This window comes from Ammospiza nelsoni, chromosome 2 (assembly GCF_027579445.1).
Source record: "Ammospiza nelsoni isolate bAmmNel1 chromosome 2, bAmmNel1.pri, whole genome shotgun sequence".
Classification (NCBI taxonomy): Eukaryota; Metazoa; Chordata; class Aves; order Passeriformes; family Passerellidae; genus Ammospiza; species Ammospiza nelsoni.
Window position 1 is genome coordinate 87,404,475 of NC_080634.1, and position 18,998 is coordinate 87,423,472.

At 36.9% G+C, this 18,998-nt stretch overlaps 1 protein-coding gene and 1 long non-coding RNA gene across 4 annotated transcripts in view; both read right to left on the reverse strand.

The window, feature by feature from the left end:
* The window catches only part of GABRG3 (gamma-aminobutyric acid type A receptor subunit gamma3), a 302,729-nt gene that overhangs the window by 251,364 nt on the left and 32,367 nt on the right, over window positions 1-18,998 (reverse strand). The gene's annotated exons all lie outside the window — the stretch shown is intronic.
* Window positions 1-18,998, reverse strand: part of LOC132069952 (uncharacterized) — a 36,609-nt gene that overhangs the window by 14,358 nt on the left and 3,253 nt on the right. The window lies entirely within an intron of this gene.

The following is an 18,998-nucleotide window of genomic DNA, read 5'->3' on the forward strand; positions in this document are numbered from 1 at the left end:
TTCATGGTCTAGGAACACTTGCAGAACACTGGACTAATGATAAGTCTTTAAATTGCAAGAACTGAAGTTGTTTCACTTGAACATCCTTTTGTCACATTTATGTTCCTTTCTTCAGTTTAAGACTCAGAGCTTCTCCTATTGAGCTAGATCCTGAATCCCTGATTCAGTTTTTGCCTTGATGAGACACTCATCTTGCACAGTAGGTCTTGTTCAGTAATGGCTCTGACCTTGGTGCAGTCTCTATGGAGTATCAGCCTGATTGTGCAGGATGAAAAACATACTGTAATCCCTTTGGGAAAACACTTACACCATACTGTGTCCACAAAACCTGCAATATTTTAAAGGAGCGTTAAGGAGTTGAGAGTAGTAAGAGAAAAAAAAAACACTTGATCAACCTTTTTATCCTTCTTAAAATTCAGTAAGTGTACAGTTTTGCCCAATCCCAACAATGGATTTGGTACCCAGGCCTGAAAAAAAAAAAAATAAAAGCTATTTAGACTTCACCTTAAGCTCATGTCTCTTAGGGCATTTCTAGTCCACCCAGTGAATAATTCAAGTTGCTATGGTTAAGTTGACTCCAGTTCCCTGAAGCAGGTTCCTGTACAGGTACACATACAGGTTCTTTTCTTCTGACTCTGTATTTAGGCAGGTCTCAAGTGCAAACCAATTCTCAACCCCTCAGTTTTGGCTTCTCCAGCAATGGGCCAAGTTAACTGAGCCAGAGAGAAGCCACAAAATTATATGGCACTAGGTCTTCAAAGGATGCAAAATAATCCATTCTAACAATCACATGCCTGGAAGATTCCTGTTTTACTAAGAGCACATGCATTTACATACATAGCCTTCAAACCTGAACACAGAAATGCAACTAGTCTTACATCTCCTTCAGTTAGACCCAGCTAAGTCAATGCACACTCACTTTCATGGGATTTTCTGGTACATTTTCAGGACACAAACACTTTTGTTTTTCCCTTGATGGGAATGGGGCTGTTCACACGTAAGATCTTTAGACCTCCAGGACAACATCTAGTTCCCCACCCTCCTCAGTACTGTGTCTCCTTTCATATTCATCAGTAGTTCAGTTTTCCCCTCCATCACCACTGTAGGCTTAAAATCAACTATTTGGCAATGTACAATTGCTAGCAGGAGGTAGACTCTCAGAACTAAAAGGCTCCCTTTTAGCAGAGAAAAATAAGTCCTTGAAGAATGCACCTGGTCTTATCATAAATTATCTTTGTCTGATCAGATGATGCCTAACCCCACAAACAATTATTTCTCTACTATTTACTATCATTACTAATTCAGAGGTAACTGTCAGAACTTAACATAAGATATAACTGAAATTTTCCATACAATTTTTTCCTTTGTTTTATTTCCATAGCTAAAAGGGAACTCTCAGCAAAATGAAAACCACACACTATTTCCAAAAAAATTCTTGAGCACTGGGTCTTCAGAGATCCTCCAAGACATCTGTTGTTCATATTTTTTTCCTCTCCAGAGAAGCATCTAGCTGTTACTTCTATAAATTAGGCCATTTCTTGTTTAGTTGATTTCCTTTCTCCTCAGTCAGTCTGATAAATTGGGTTTTTCTTCTATATAACCTGCTCCACACTTCTGTCTTAATCCCATGAGGAGCAGTTCTGTCATAATTTCTCAACTTTTTTACCTAGAACACTGTCCTCCATCTTCTGTTTCTAGGACATTCCATTATTGTCAGCTTCAAAATTATGTAGAGAAGAAAAACATCAGTACTCCTTCCCATATCTGCTCTGTTTTCATCTGACTAGGAACTCTCTCTGTTAAAAGGATTCCATTACGAACAGTTTCTCAGTTTCAAGCAAGCAGTCAATACACCTCTGCCTTTAGCTGTTCAGTAAGGCAGACAGATGAGTCCTGGCAGATGCCATCAAGTACATCACACAGATGTGACACTTGTGGCATCCAGGGACCATTGTGGAATATATTGCACATTTTTTTCTCCACAAACATTAACAGATGATCAACATGAAGACTGCCATTAAAGGATTCAATTCTACAAACACCTATCTCTGACCACCTTCTCTCTAGAGCTGTTCTCATACATTATCATGATAGCAAAAGAAAATGGTTTTCAAACATACACATTGCTACTCACCAAATATTTTGAGTGAAAAAGCTGGATTAATGTGTTCCCTGGAAAGGCGTAATTTGATCAATACCATTTCAGAAGCACAGACAGTAACAGACTTGTGATCAATTGGAATTCACTTTATATCCCCTGAAGACAACTTCTAAACAAAAGAAGCAAGTTCCTGACTAAACATCCCCCCCACAGAGCAGGGTCCTGCTGCACAGGATCAAAGCAGGACCTGAAACAATAAATCACCCACGTTACAGTTCTGTTTCACTCTTTTCAGCTCAGAGGAATCCCTAGGAAAAAGTAATGTGGGGCAAACTGCTAGTCCAATTTTGGTTCCAAGTTTTATTCAACACTGAATGCTACAACAGAGATGTAATAAATCATCTGAAAGAAATGAAGTTCCCAGAGCCACCATGCTGAAGTATATTAAATTAAATGTGATTCTGACAAATGTTTGACAAAGCACGTCATCTTATTCCAGCACTAGATTCTCCAATCTATTTCCTTAGGTCTGGTCTCTTGGTAGCAAATTGTGGTAGGAATATAAGGTGTTTTTCACATAATTATGAAACAACATAATATACATCTGCAATTTTAGAAAAAAATCCCCAAACAAAAGAATACTGGGGATTTCTGCAGCTGAGCATCTACTTTAAAACCAGAAATAAATTCTAGTTTTAGGTTAGCTCTGCTGTTGGAGATAAACCCAAACATCATGATGGTTCTCTAAACAGTTAGAATCCTTTAGGTCTCACTCCCGTGTTCAAGCATAATAAGGAAATACATTTAGCCTTCCAGTGCACACCATTGGTGTCCTCAGGATTGTTGTCCTGCTGTACAACATGCAGCTCCTCTCAGGTCATACTATGACATAAAATCAGTCAGCCTTCATAAACACTACAGATTGGTGTACTACAACAAACTATGTAAATCATCAAAATAAAATCTATCGCTAAGAAAAGGAAACACTGAAAAAATCCAAATCAAACTCTAACAAATACATCCAGACAACAAACACAAGTGTTGCCATGCCAGCCCTTCAGCTACTTCCCCAATCTTTATGTATTTTTGTACTTTAAACACTGATCAATTACTTATGGCCAAATGTTATGGTTTATATATAAACTGTGTCTCTTTATTGCTTTTGAACTAACAGATGGAGGGGGGGGGGGGAAGGAAAAATAAGTATTAGGCTAACAACAGGTTACATATGGATATGGAACATGCAAAGAGTTCCTTTGTGCAAACATTTATACCTCATAACCTACAAATATTGTTGCTCTTGTTCCTCCACTAGTCACAGATTATATAGACCTCCACCATAATTTGATTTGGTCTGAATAGCCTTACCATAATTGCACTCATCCTATATCCTCTGCATCCAACACCTTCCCACTTATTAGAAAACACATGGTACCTACCCTACTAGACAAAAATATAGAGAACTAAAACAGATAACTGTTTTAACCTGAACATACAATACACACGATGCATAATATGCAATAATATAATATACAATATGTAAGATGCGTTATGCTAAAATCTTGGCACAGGTAAAACATGTAAAAATTCTTCCACATAATAACAGGTCATCCTTGATTCAAGATAAATAGACATTACTGAAAAATACTGATTGCAGCCCCAATCTTCTGTCCACAAGAGATAACATACTATGCTTTAGAGAATGAGAGTAAATAAAGATTTAAGAAAATAGCGAGGCATTTACTAGGCTAACTCCAGAGCTTATTAGAGACCTCTATTCTTGCATATCCCAATTTGCTGCTTTCTAAGACACTGTGACAAAATAGCAAGACAGAACCATGGCTCAGCTCCAACAGCAAGACCAATTAAAGTCTGTTCAGAAAGAATCTGGGAGTATGACCCCAGCACATACATTAGAATTGCTTTAAATAAATGCGTTCTCTTCAGGGTTGGGAAAGGCAAGGCAGAAAGGAACTATTGTCCGGAATATTGCTTTTCTAAGTTAATAGCTGGATACAGTATTCAGCAGTCAGGCTAATTTTTGCATTAGCATTTGTAGGTTGTCAATTCAGGAACACATTTTAAAAGAAACATTAACTGTTCAGGTTATTTCTAAGTGAAAAAGGGCTTTCAAATAGCTTTTGTCATGAAGAAAAAAAAAGCCACAAAGTGGTATTTTGTAAGCCCACAAGTTGTAGGCAGCTAGTTCTTAATATATCTTATTCCCCTGGGAATTCAGGAGCTCAGGAGGAATAGTAGAGAACCTGAAATAGCTTAGGTCATTTGCCAGAAGACAGTTCCTGAGCAGGGATGTCACTAACTACTTTTCACCGAGTGTCTGAGAGGACACATTAGTATTCTGCTCTGTTGGTGGTATCATTATACACGAAGGGATTTCCCATCACAACACACAGTGTTGTTACTATTTATATGGTCATACTGTAACACTTCACTCCATAATAAATAGCCATATTCTAACAGAACACGCTTGACAATACAACAGTTTATGCATAGCCTGCAACTTCTGGCATTACAGAGAACATATTCTGGCAAGAAAGTGTTCTCTTCCAGTTTCATTTATATTAGCAAAGATCATAAAACATCCTGCTTATTAAAATCTGAATCACTTCCACTGGGAGTGCACTTTTCTGAAAGTATTTTCCTACAGCTGGTGGCAAGACAGATCTGCTAGCTAACCAGAGCACTAATAGGACATTATGAAACTCACAATGCAGCACAAAGACAGTTGCATAATCAGAGCAACAATTACCAGCTCTGCTAAAAAATGGTGAGGGCTTAAGCACAACTGAGTAGCATGTAACAAACAAAAGAAGCCACTCTTGTCAGTCTGAGATCCTGAACTAAAATTTATACATTATATTATTACCTTCATTGCAAGCAGGTGAAAAATAGATCAATGATAAAGGCAGTAGTATATGAAATGGGACTATAAATCACAAGTATAACAAATACAATCATTAACTGCAGCACAAGACTCTGATGTGGATTACCAGCCTTTAGTTCATGGTGTTCCTCCATCCTTTCATAAACTCCTGTAGCATCCAATGGATGTCTTGTCTGAGGAACATCTGCCTCTGAGCCACTGATTGACCCTGACCAGCCTCACGTGGGATCCCCATCTACAGCCCAGCTGATCTCAGCCCATGGCCACATGCACCTGCCCCAGCAACCCGGCAGGAGCGCTGGTCTCTGGCTGTAGGAAAGCGATGCCTCTGCCTGGCCATGACTCTCATGGATCCTGGCCCTGAGCTGCAGGCTGGCATCCTGACCTGGCCTGGTGCAGCCCTATCACCACTGGAATTTCAGGCAATTTTGTAGCTTTGAGTTTATCTGTTACTTTAGACCAGTCCAACTACCTTGGCCACACAGATGGCCCAGGGAGCTAAGGCTGATGCTCAGAGAGGTGATTTGACAGATCATTGCAGGTCCTCTCCAGGTGGGACCTTCATACAGATTTCCCTGAGGCAGCTCCTGCTGTGCCTAGCCTCAGCAATTTGCATTTGTTGATTAACATCCTAGGTGGAGAATTGGGCCTTTTTCTCCAAAGGCTCCTCTAGGTAGTTTGTGCTGCAAGATGGATTACACTGTAAATTGGCGAGACATTCGTAAATATTTATTAGAAAGTGAGTTTGTATGCAGTTAAGATAATCAATAGCAATGAGTTACACCTGGGTGTGTAACTGTGCTGGGTGGTCTCCAAGGGCCAAAGCCAGAGCTGAGCAGAGCAGTGGTTCAGGAATCCCATCATATCCAGGTGAAGCTGCCACCTCAAGAACCTGCAGTGGAGCCCCCTATCACCACCTGGCCAGTGACCAACTGCTCAATAGATGTGGCTACCCATGAGAGCATTATTCTATAGGAAGAGCCCAGCAAAGAAGTCTGTATTTCTAAAAAACACTCTCTGCTGCTCTCTCTGCAATAAATGCATGAAGAAAAAGGTACGTATTTTGATTTATACTTGAACATTGGAGGAACATGGATTTGCATAAATGTAGCAGCATTTCTATTTATTCACTATGCCTATCCATACACACTATTCATATATTCACTGGCCTATCCAGTACTTTGGCTATTTCAGTTAGTTTAGATAAAAAGTGTGAAAGAAGAAGAAATTAGAATTTCTGTCCTGTTATCCAGGTATAGGACACCAGAAGCATGCAGTGTGACCCCACAGTTCCAATTTGCAGCAAAATTTCAGGCTGCTCTGTCTCATTAGCATCTACCACCACACATCAAAAAAAAACTCACACTTAGGTGTAAATTCTCCACAATTTCAAACTAAAACAGCATCAGAAAATTCAAAATTCTGCCAGACTATCTCTCAAATAAACCCCATTGCTCACACTTAACAGTAAGATATAACGTATAGGTTTTTAAAGTCTTATTTGTGTAAAAGGATCTAATGGCCTCAGATATGAGGGGAATAAAACCTGGCATTTTTACACTGCATTGAAACTTTTAATATTAAAAATCCTTAGAGATCTGCATTAAATGGAAAGCTTCATTCATTTTCTATTACACTGTGATTTATAGAGAGACAATTCTTAAAAAAGTACTAAAGAAAATCACATTATCTACAACCTTACTGAAAGCATATGAACAGTCCTAAGAATTTTTCAAGTCTCTAATAAAATGTAGGCTTTCTTGGAAGAAGATTTAAGGTTCTGTTCAAAGTACTTCTAGGAGCAGATGACTGTAGATCTACTTTAATAAACCAGATAGGCTGAGGGATTAAAAACTAACGCTGTATTTTTCAACTGGATACAACCTGAATTTAAAAGACACTTTTTACATCATAATGAACATTATTACATTGTAAGTCTACAAATAAATAACAGATCTGTACAAGGAAAGACTGTGGAACAGAAAATTGATTGACTGCATTATTGTAAGTAATTTGGTGATTCTGTGGTTGGTTTTGTCATCTGGAATGATGGAACTGGGTAATCAAATTTAACGCTATGTTTGGCTTGTGACAACAATGTATAATCCTTTAACAAGCTCCCTCTTGAAACACATTTGCCTTTCCTTGGAGAAGACCATTTTGTTTTCACTGTTCTGAGTTAGAAATATTATTTCCAGCCAGCAATGAAACAACACGTATCTATAATTGTGTGTGAGGTTTGTATTAACCTTGTCCTTTGAACTTCTTCATTCCTCCTGTTTAGTCTCATAAGAGGATACATAATCAGCAAACAAAAATCTTGTTACTGGACAAGCCAAGCTTGTTTAAATTGTTCAGTTGTATTGTTTGGGTGAAGTTACAGCTTCAGAATATAAATGTCCAAGTCACCTTCCCTGCCTCTTCAAATGAGCTGGCATAACCATGTATCAGTTTATTTCCTCTCCCGGTTCTGTCAAAATGATATTAAAACCTTCTCCTGCTGGAGGGTTTTTGTCAAAAGTGGGTTAGATAATACATAAGCATCATATGCACAGATCTGAATCCATCTCAACTGCAGCCAAAATGGCTTGTATAGCAACAGCTTTTGGATTGTTTTTTTTTCCTAGAAAGTAAAATCTCCACCCTTGTGGAGATTGTATTTTGCTTGCTCTTCTTTACACCTCTTCCATCCATCTTGAAGTCACCTTTCAAAAGGAATTTCAGCTGAATTATCATCCCGCCTTGTACAGTATCACTAGCCCTCCCTGCTGGTGGTAAATGTGCAATTTTATGCACCAGGTAAAGAGAAGCTAGTCCCTTGATCTATCTGTATGTTTGTGCTTCACAGTCATTGTCTTTGGGGGTTTCTTCCATTTTTCTTAGCTATTTTTCTACAGCACAACCTTCTAGTTCAATTGAGCAGGTATTCATTAAGTATTGAGATCACACCACATTGCCAGTGAACAACAGCCCCAGTCATACATAGTCTCTTTGTACTTGGCAGATAAAGAACTACAAGTCTCAATGTTCTTTGGAAAATGTTTTACCTTCTGAATTACTTTATTCTCAGACTTGGATAAATGAGCTGAGTTTTCAGTAAGTAATCCACTTTCTGTTCTTAACAAGGTCTTGGCCAACTCTTAATTCCATTTTCCCTAGATCTGTAGCCCTCTTCTTCATTATCCCTTGCACCTCCATACCACTCCTCCTTCTGCTTGGGATGAAAGTCAGTTTTAGAACTTTGAAGTAAATGCATGCCTCTTCAACATCAAATTCCTTAAGATGTTCAATCAACATGACCTCATTAAATAATTCTCCTAAATTTCTAAAAGTTTGCTTTTTTAAATAAATCAACTGAAGTGAAGGCTAAGTTGAACCAATGCACAACCTCTTAATTTAACAGCCTTGTAATTTTTTTCAATTATTTTTTCAGTACTTACAAAAGCAAACATTACAGTTTTTTGGCACAGTAATTACTTAGTAAAAAAGTCAGACTGCTATCACATCCAGTAATAACTGAACTTTATGCTGACCTTCACACATTAGCTGAGAAAATTACAAGCCCAAAGTGACCAGACTTTTTCAGCAAAAAAAGTAAAATTATTTTAAGCTATCAACTTAATTATGCAGTAGAGAGACATCAAGAGTAAAAGAACCATATCAGCTATGACATGCTACACTTATAACAAGGTATTGCAAAAGATTGTTTGATAAAGGTAAAATGAAACTAAGAGTCTGAAAAAGAAAGTAAATCTTTAAAACTAGAAGTAATGATTATGTCAAAGTACACTGATACTAAAATTACTTCTACAGGAAGAAACCTTACCTAATTTATCTCAACTGGCAACTGAGTTTCAAGAAAGCAATCATACGATTGTACCATCTTCTCTGTACATAAAACAATATTAAACTAATCCATTACTTAAGCTGCTTCTTCAATCATCTGTTTTATTTTGTACTGAATACTATAGATGTCAAAAGGGTTTTTATTCTAGTTATGAGAAACCTTAACTTCATCCATTGATATCATTAGCAGAAAAATTTGTCACAGCATCTTTCTGAAAGACTATGAATAATAAAATCTAGTCCTTGGAATACATTGGTGTCTTGTACATCCTATATATGTATTTCATTTAAAAGAAAAGAAAAACAAATCAAAACCTTAAAATCAAACTCTGCACAAAAATCCAAGGGAGTTCAAACCAAGTCAGTTCCATTAAAAAAAATCATGTTATAAGTGGAACAATCTCATCCAACAACAATATTGCAACATGATCTATTTTCCCTTAATATAACAAAACAATCAGCACTTGTGTTCTGGACAATTATTATTTCTTACTGGAATAACTAGTGGAATGAGCATCTTTGAATCATGCAGCCTATTCACAGAGTTGGGACCAGAAGGTTCCATGTATCACCTGGGTCTCCACTTCAAAAATGTTTTTCTCAGTAAACTGTCCCAGGTCTGTGGCAGTGCTAACTGTTGTTGATGAAGGGAAAATCAAGACATATTTTCTTTTGCCTTTATTGCTTCCCCCAGTTTCTGTTTTGACAGCTCCTCCTCCTCTGTTTCCAGTACATCTGTCTCTTCCTCTATTCTCAGTTTTGTCTTCAACTTTGTCATCATGGCCATGTATTTCTACATACTACACTCCCAGTCCAAAAATCTGTATCTTATGATCTCCTCTACTGCAGACAGATACAAATATCTGAGAGATAGTCAAAACCTCCATTTTCATCTTTAAACCACCAGCAGCATTTCAGTTGCATTTTAGGCCTTCACATTCTCTTTCTAGGGTGGGGGGTATGGAAAACTTGTTCAAAAACAAAAAGCTTTCATCAGATATAAGAACAAGCATGTCCCACAGTTTTGGCATCCAAAACTTGAAGACAGCCTTCTTCAAACAAAGCATCCAAAACACATTCCTTCATCTGCTGCCTTCTCCCATTTTGGCATCTCAGTTTAAGCTAATTTTTTTCCGGCTTACAAAGGTAATTTAGCACCACAATATTCCAAGGAATCTTATACAAATTCCTGTCAGCATGCTGAGTATGTAAATACTCTTTATTCCAGATCAGGATATACAGGATCCCATTAAATCCATATTTTTCCAGATTAGATATTTAGAAGGCATACTGCTAATGTTGCTAATACAAATTTAGGTAGAATAAAGGTTTGGCAGACAATGGATCAATCTGTTTAACTGCCCAAGCACATGGCATCCTAATCTGTTAGACTGTAGTGTATGAAAATACACAAAAGTATTCCACTTTTCTACAGAAAATAATTTCTGAAGCACTCTGGATTTTCTAGACCGAATTATGGGGAAAAGAAATTACCCTGTAGATTATAAGGTCCCTGGGACAGCCCTGTTGCCTGCACAGTACCAGACTCTAGTGTTTTAGGATTCCTTAACTTCTTAGGGATGTGCTAGTTTGGACATTTTTGTAAATTTACAGGAATAATAGTGCCTGCCTGATCCAGGCACTCACCAAGCAGCTCTGTCACAACAGCATTCTGTTTTTTGTACTCATCTATAAGGAAAGGTAAGAAGTAGAGAGAAGAGCAATGCATTGATCAAAATTCAGCGATGAGTATGAAATACAGTCAAAATTATCCAAGTCCCTCCTCAATGCTTTCTCCCCAACTCCACATCACAACATATCTGGTGTGATAAATTACAAACTAAACTGAACATCAGGTCAAGATTACAGTGAAAAATTTTCATAAATTAAACGCATCATCAATCAAAGTAAAAATACCACAGCTTTAGCCAATTTAGCTAATTGTGTTAGCTATTCCATGACAGTTTCATGTTTATTAAATAGCTCTTGGTTTTCAAAACTCTGATGAACATGAGTCAATATTACTACATTAAAGGATGTCTAATTAAGTTGCTAAAACATTATAGCTAACTTGCAAGTGAACCTGAAAACTTTAGAATCTATTTAGAAGTCTCAGAAATCTATTTTAAAAAAGAAAAAAGTATTTCAGCTTTCAGTATCTTGCAGCCTTTTATCTACCCAATTTGTTTCTATCCTGATAATTTAATGAAATTGCTCTTGTATAGTTCATAACAATATTCATTAGAATAGCAGATTTTTCCAAGACCATGCAAGAAGCAAGTTCAATTTTTCCACATAAAGATGGATAAAGAAAACAAAATTATTTGCTTTAAGAAAAGTAATATTAAGCAAGAACAGACTCAAGCAATGGAACCTACAAAACCAAAATACAGCTGAGAAAAATCTACATAAGTTAGCTGAACATACCTTTAAAATAATACCAGCAGATTGCCAACAAGTTTTGAACCTTCTTTTTCACCTTCTTTCAAGAATTTTAGATACAGTCTGAAAGACTTTGTCAGCCTTTTATGCTACTCTTTCACACTCAAACTCCCATCATTATGTCCTACCCTCAAATTAATATGCTGTCATTTAAAATTTCTTCTGTCATTGCATGGTAACAAGAGTCATATCTCCAAGAATTATCAAGTGTCAATTAGGATGGTCATGTATAGGACAAAGAAACAGGAGGAAAATTTGCCAAATTAAACCATTTTTACTTGAGAAATATTCTACACACCATCCCTTATTTAAAAAAAAAAAAACAAAAAAACAAGCCTATTACTCTGGCCTGGTGTTGGCTTGAATGTCACAACTGATGTTATAAAATATATTAGTTTTCTAGGTTGATCCTAGTTTCTTTATAAAGCTATTAATATTTGGCAGCTACAACTCCAAGCACTTCCTCAATTATCTCCCTCTTGCCCTCCCCACCTTTCTGAAACTGAGGGACCATTACAAAAACAGGTATATTCAGCTGCAGACTCAGCTAATAGAGAAGCACAAAGAATAAGGATCATGAAAAGCTTCTAAGAAGCAAAATGCAGTTTCAAGTTTATATTGGATCCCACTTCTGATTATTTTCAACAAAATAATGACCTTCACAGTTTAACATAATGTAGCAGAAAAATTTCAGACAAAAGCCAACTAGCTCTGACAAAAGTATATCGATAAATAAAAATGCTAAGAGTTGGTAAGAAAGAGTAAAAAGTCAGCAATTTATTAAACATTCTTTTTAGTACTTACTGATAAAACTAAACCAAAAGTATATCTGTAGACAAAATGCTTCAAGAAACTAGAGGAAGTATGAGGATAGTAATATCACACACATCTATTGTCCTCTTGACTATAAATCCTATTAATTACAATCTCTTGAGTTATTTCCTACTCTCTTGACTATATTATTCATAATGATGAAAAAAAGTAAAATCTAAATGGATGCAGAAATCACTTCCAAATCAGAATGCTTTCTTTCATTTTGTACAAATAAAATATCACCCAAAAGACAAAGTCAAATAAGAATAAATTCCAATAAATCACCAGCCGAACAACAAGAATTCAGAACAGGCTGAGTAATGATCTCGCCCTTCTCTCTCTTGCCTTCCTTTAGCAGTTTACTGATTTCATTTCCTAGGCCAACTCAGTTTCCTCAAATGAGATCTACTGTCATGAAACTACTACCATGAAACAGCCTACTATCATGAAACACTTTTTCAGAGCTCTAATATACATATCTCTAAAACACGAGGAATAGGGTTATAATCTTTTGGAGGATTGCTGTGAACCTTAAGTAACATATGCATAAACCTGCACTTTACCTTTTTTAATGAAGAGTGGGAAAAAATTGAGAAGTAAATAGCCACATTGCCCTGCCTGTGAATCACTTGTAGGTTGCTAAAGCAAGTATTTCACAATGCTTTTAGTGAGTTTGTCAATGAGTTTGTGGACTGCTGGTCCTCAATATGCTGTTAGGACACTTTGCTGATACTATTTTGATAGTCACAAAGCCCTGGTTAACATCAGGAACAAAGCACTGAATTGCTTAATTAGACCAAATGCATAATAATGCTTTGCAAAAGCTGGAATAGCTCTGGAATTAATATGACCAATCTATTAATAAAATCTAAACCCCAGGAAATAAAAAGTGACTTATTTGTTAAAGTGAAAAATAAGTGCTTAAGGAAGGAGCAGATCTCTATGTTTAAACATCTGCAGCCTTATTGAAGGCACAACAGCTGTTGCTAGCTTTAATCTCATGGAGACAAATTCATGATATCTGCATTTCTGTATGTTTCTGTTTATAATCTGGACTCTTGAGAGCCTGCTGTAGCTGGACTCACACATGCATGAAATAAATTCTGCAGATATTAGTATTTCTTTGGCTTCAAATGGTTGCCTTGGACACAAAGAGACACAGACTTAAAAATAGAGCAGTTTCTACATGTGGATTAGACAGTCAGCATTCCTTGGGCCAGACAAATGAAGATAAATCATAGCTAAGAAAGGCTGGGAAGAAGCTTTCTTGCTGTTTCATCTGATTGCTAAATTAAATCAATTGGGATTGAGAGAATACTGCAATCATGGATAGCTGCACCAGTATTTTTCTAATGGCAAAATATTCTTTCATCTTTAGATTAGTTCAGCCAATAAAGGTATTCCACAGCTAACATTTCATTTTTGTTTCATCAGCTTATCAAGATCCATTACTGCATGAGGAGGCCATTGAAGAGAAAATTTGGAATTATCTCTAGAGAGATTTTAACAGTTTTTCATGCAGATCTTTCCCACTCTTCTTCCCAAACATCAAATTACCTTTTAAAAGTTATCAGGTAAAATATGCATCCTTCTATGACAGTAATTGGCTACTATTGTGGATATAAATAAAGGAAATATCCATTTTTTTCCCCTCTGTATAGAGCAAAAAATAAACCAGTCATGAGGCCACTGTTTATCATGTTTTGGTCAGTTTTATCCCGTAATAAATAATCCCATGTAGGTAGGCTAAAATTTTGCCACAGAATTAATCACATAGTTGTCTGACCTCCAACAGCTGAGTGCAGTCAATGTTTGTATTACAAATGCATCCTTGATCTGCTATGCACTTCCTAAATATGTCAGTATTGCTTAGATTAAAAGATGAGTTATAACCTCATTCACAGAATTGTGAAAAAAAATAAAGAGGGGCAAAAATGGGAATTCTAAGAGTTACCAACAGATAAAAACAATACATGAATTGTTTTCCCATATTACACTTACAGCCAAGTTGATGTAGTGGAGACTCAATAAACAGACCATAAAGTGTATGGAAAATTAACTGGGCTCACATGGGTGTCATCAGTGGTTCAAAGTACAGCTGGAAGCTAGTTACTATTACCATTCCTCAGGGACCAATCACTCAATCTGGTATTCTTTCACATCTTCATTAATGACCTCAGTGCTTGACATGGCACTCTGGGAAAGTGTGCATAATGCTGCTGGGAATTATCAACATGCTGAAGGCCTGGCTTGCTATTCAGAAACACCTTGAAAAGCTAAAGAAGTGAGCAGACAGAAAACTCACGAAACTCAACATAAACAAATGTAAAGTTCTGCAGCTGGAAGGAAAAAGTCCACACAATGGCTTTGCAGGAAAGGACTGGAGGACTGATGGGCAAGTTGACCATGAGCTGCTGTGGGGGCAGGGGGCAACCACACAATGACATGCACTAGCTACAGCATTTCCAGGGGGTTGAAGGACATGATTGTTCCCCTCTGCTCAGTCCTTGAGAAGCCTCCTCTAGAATGCTGTGCCAATTTGGGGATTTTCAGTACAAGACACTGACATACTGGAGCAAATCTATCAGGGGATCATCAAGACCATCAGGAGATTGAAAAACATGAAATGTATTCTAAAAACATCAAAAACTTGATTTATTCAGCCTAAATCATAGCCTTAGGGGAGCTTCTCAGATACCTTCTGGGAAGGTATATAAAGAATATGGAGCCACATTCTCCTCAGAGGCAGGACAAGAGGCAAGGGATACAAAATGGAACACAGGAATTTCCAGTTAGATATATGTTAGATTTTCTTTAATCACAGCAGTGGCCAAACACACTGGAATAGGCTGCCCAGAGAAACTCTGGAATCTCCATTCTTGCAGATGCTCAGGACTGCCCTGGCTGAGAAATCTGATCTAACTGAAGCTGCTTTGAACAGAGGTTTGGACTAGATTACTGGATTTCCAGAAGTCCCTTGCAACCTAAATTACTCCATGATTTTAAGCATGAATCAGAGTTATTTCTCCCTACTTTTTTTCTATCAGTAGCTACATGTTTTTTGTAAATTAAAAAGCAAAACAATACCAACACAATACCAACAAGTTTTTAGAATAACAAATATTTTGACTTAATTACCACTTTTTCACATCCAAAAGCCTATGTTCAGCTGATTCGCACATTCCTAGTAAATTAAGGATTGAAAATACAAATTTCATTCATACTAAGGCTGTACATAAAACTACATTCATGCATTGATAGAATCAGATTCCAACAAAAAGGACAGAGTGGAAAAATGACAACAAGATTATGATTTGACTCTGCAAGTGAAACAACCTTTATGCTAGACTGGAATACCACGTAAGTGTCCACCTCTTCTGACTCACATCAATCTTCTTGTGACTACAAAGAAACTGTTCAAATCTAAAGCAATTACTATAAACTCTGCTCTATGCATAAATTTTAAAGATTGCCCGTAGTTAGTCTACCACTTGAAAAACTCAGGATTGAACACTGAGAAAGACTGCCTGTGGAAAAGACTGCTCCTGCTCTTGCAATCACACTTTAAAGACTTTTATTTAAGAGAAAAGAAACTGAGCAGATAAATACGGCAAACCTGAATTTCATCAGTCTTTATCAACCAGCTTACTGATGAGCCAAAATCATCCCCCCTATGCTCTCCTTCACTTGTGATTTTTTGTAATTGCATGTATAATGAATTAGAGGCTTCCGCTGCTAATATTTTTTCCATGACCATATAACTATGTCTAAACTCATGAGAATCTTCTATCCTACACCTTAAGCAATGCTTTACTATCTGAATTACATGGAATATGGATTTTAATTTTGACCGCTTTGGAATTTTCTTAGTTAATCCTGATCTACCTGGAGTTTCACTCACACAGAAACAAAACGCAAACAAAAAAATCCCCATGGTTTTTAAGAGCTACAAACTTTAGATTGATTAACTCCTGTGAACTTTGGAAAATTTTAAGATTCATCCATCAGTAATTATAATGTACTTCACACAGAGGAAAACACCATTACTTCGAATACATTGACATTTGCAGTGTTAAAATGTTACAACTGCAAGAGTTGACATTTATACAGAGAGCCCTCAAATTCTTAATTTCAGTACAGTTTGTATACTAGGGTAGTAGTAGGTCTTTTAATATTAATCATATTATTAGGAAGAAATTACATGAAGGATAAAATTAATATAGTTCTGTTGCACACACTTTATAAATGTTCCATTTGCTAAAAAACTGGAAAGCATGACAGAACAACAGCAAAAAGAAGGCACAAAACCACACAGAGAATGAGTTATGGAGGAGTAGTCAACTGTGCCACAGTTCTATTGGCAGGGAGAAATAAATGTTATAGAGAAGGGGAATGGTACAAGTCAGGATTAGGTACAGCTAAAGGAAAGCAAAGGCAGAAAGAGGACTTCACAAGGGAAATGAGAGTAAGAAATTATGAAAGAACTGAAGTAAAGATGAATTATTTTATAGAGATGGGGAAAGAAAGCAGAGGAACACAGAGCAGGCCCCTTACTTTGTAATATGTATCAGTAATGAACCTCAGTATCTTCCTTCACTCTGTTCACATGGTATTCTGATTATATGCTGCTCTTATGTTAAATAATTTCCATTTTGCCATGGAATGTCAGCAGCTTGAAGCAGAAACTCTTAAAACAGACAAGGGAGACAGAGAGAGCACCTGGGCTTTATTTCCACACTCTGCCAATGGCAGACTGTATGAATTAAACCCCAGAAAGTAACTAACTCTTCCTTCAGATTCCTGTTTCCCTTTTTTCAGCCTGTAAAGATCATCTCTTCCTCTGTTCATTTACTTGATCCAGCACATTGCATCTGGAAGTCTGGATTTCAACTCTCTCATGTAAGAAAAGAAACAAAGGAAAGCAACTCCATTTCTACCCTATGATGTGCTTCTTCACCAGCACAGGAAAAGAAGGAGGTGCTAATCTCTGCATTCATCTGAATGATCAAAATTGAAAATTCTGGTCATTTAATCCTCAGAAGTAGAAAACTATATTTTAGGTCTAAGACTAAAGAAGTATATATGAAAAGGACTAGCTTACAGCACTGTGGAATCAGCTCAATGAATTAGAGGATAACTTCTGCTTTTATTGCCCTGCATAAAGAAAAGTGTTTTCAAGCATGGTTCTAAGGTTATATCCAAACCTGTACATTAGCCTGGTCTACAGTCTATCCTTCCCATAAAACTTTCAGTTACTAATTGCTGAAAGATTTCTCCTCCTTTAACTAATTTAGCTTTGTTCACTGCCATTATATACTTAATACTCCCTCTCAGGCACAAAATTATCATCTCCAGACAAAGAAATCTCAGGCAGGGATTGCACTCCCAGTGTAGGAAAGCACTGTGAAAAGCAGAGGCATTTTCAAGTCAGTGTTGACCACAGCCAATCAATATACAGCTGTTACTAACAAACACAGGGCTCTATGCTCTGTAAAGCAGGTCAGAACAGCTACTGGGACCCACAAAGTAGCTGCACCTTTATAACCTTTGAAAGAGCATGATTTAGAAAGGTCCTTCTGGTCACAAAGCCAACTGAGAATTTAAGAGCCCAAATATTCTTTAGCTTGTAGACACACCTAGAAATCCCACAATAATGACAACACTTTCTTTTCTTTATAGCACACCTTTTATTCCCTCCATCATGAAGCATCACCTGCATTATGTCTAGGACAACAACCAACAATCTTTCCATTCATGGCTTCTCTCAGTCAGCAGGGACACCTCCATACTTGATTGGCACAAAAAGATCGTACTGCATCCTGCATACCCACCATAAAAACAGCCTCAGTACTCCCACTAGTTTTTCCTAGCTAAGGGAAAAGTTTTAGCAAAATTTTATGGGCACAGTCTATAGAGGGAATAATGGGCAGCACCATTTTTTTTATTATAACACAAAATATAGGAGATGCAGGTACAAAGTGATTCTGTCTTTTCCTTCCAACATCCACAGGAAAATCAACAAATCCTCTCAGCAGGGCTCTGGGATCTGTTGGCTTAACAGAATTGCATAATAATAGGGGTAGAAAAGACCATGTCGCCATGCACCTGATCCATTAAAAATTGAAACTGAGCCATGGGCTTGCATAGTTGAATTATATCAGAAAAAACACATTCAAGACTCAAAGCCATCTGAGAACTCTAAAAAATATTCCAATTCTCCATATAAAGAGCAAAACTCTCTCTTTCCTTTTCATTTAATATTAATGTTATTTTTATTATTAGTCTTACTATCGTATTTTCAATTATTAAACTGTTCTCACCTTAACCCACAAGTTTCTGACTCTCATCCCCATCTCACCTACCAGGGTCAGAGGGAGTGAGAGAGCAGTTAGTTGCATGGTACTAATTTCGTGCCAGAGCTTAAAAGAACAGAAGGAAAGGGAGAAGAGACAAACTGAAGTGGTGCAAAAAGGCAAGGCAAGTGAACAGCAAATTTGCCACACAATTTCCCCTAGACAAAACAAAACCCCCAAACCTACATCATCATACTTTCTTCAAAGGTTTTCTAAAAGTATATACAATTTTTGAGAGGAGAAAATTAGTTGAGGAAACTAAAGGTGATAAGAAAAATAACTGATATCCAGAGAATCTGTTGGAAGAATAAGCAGAAAATAAGCAGTATTTCATACTGTACTTCCTACTTTCAGGATCTAGCTTTAAGCTATGGATTGGATAGATGTGTCAATTTTGGTTATCTGAAAGAAAATACAGATACAAGCAATGGTATCTTGAATAAAAATGTTTCTACACAGCATTACTGGCAAGTATTATCATCAATAATCCATTGATTAAAGTTAATTTCTTCAAAATGTATACTATAGAAAGTAGAGG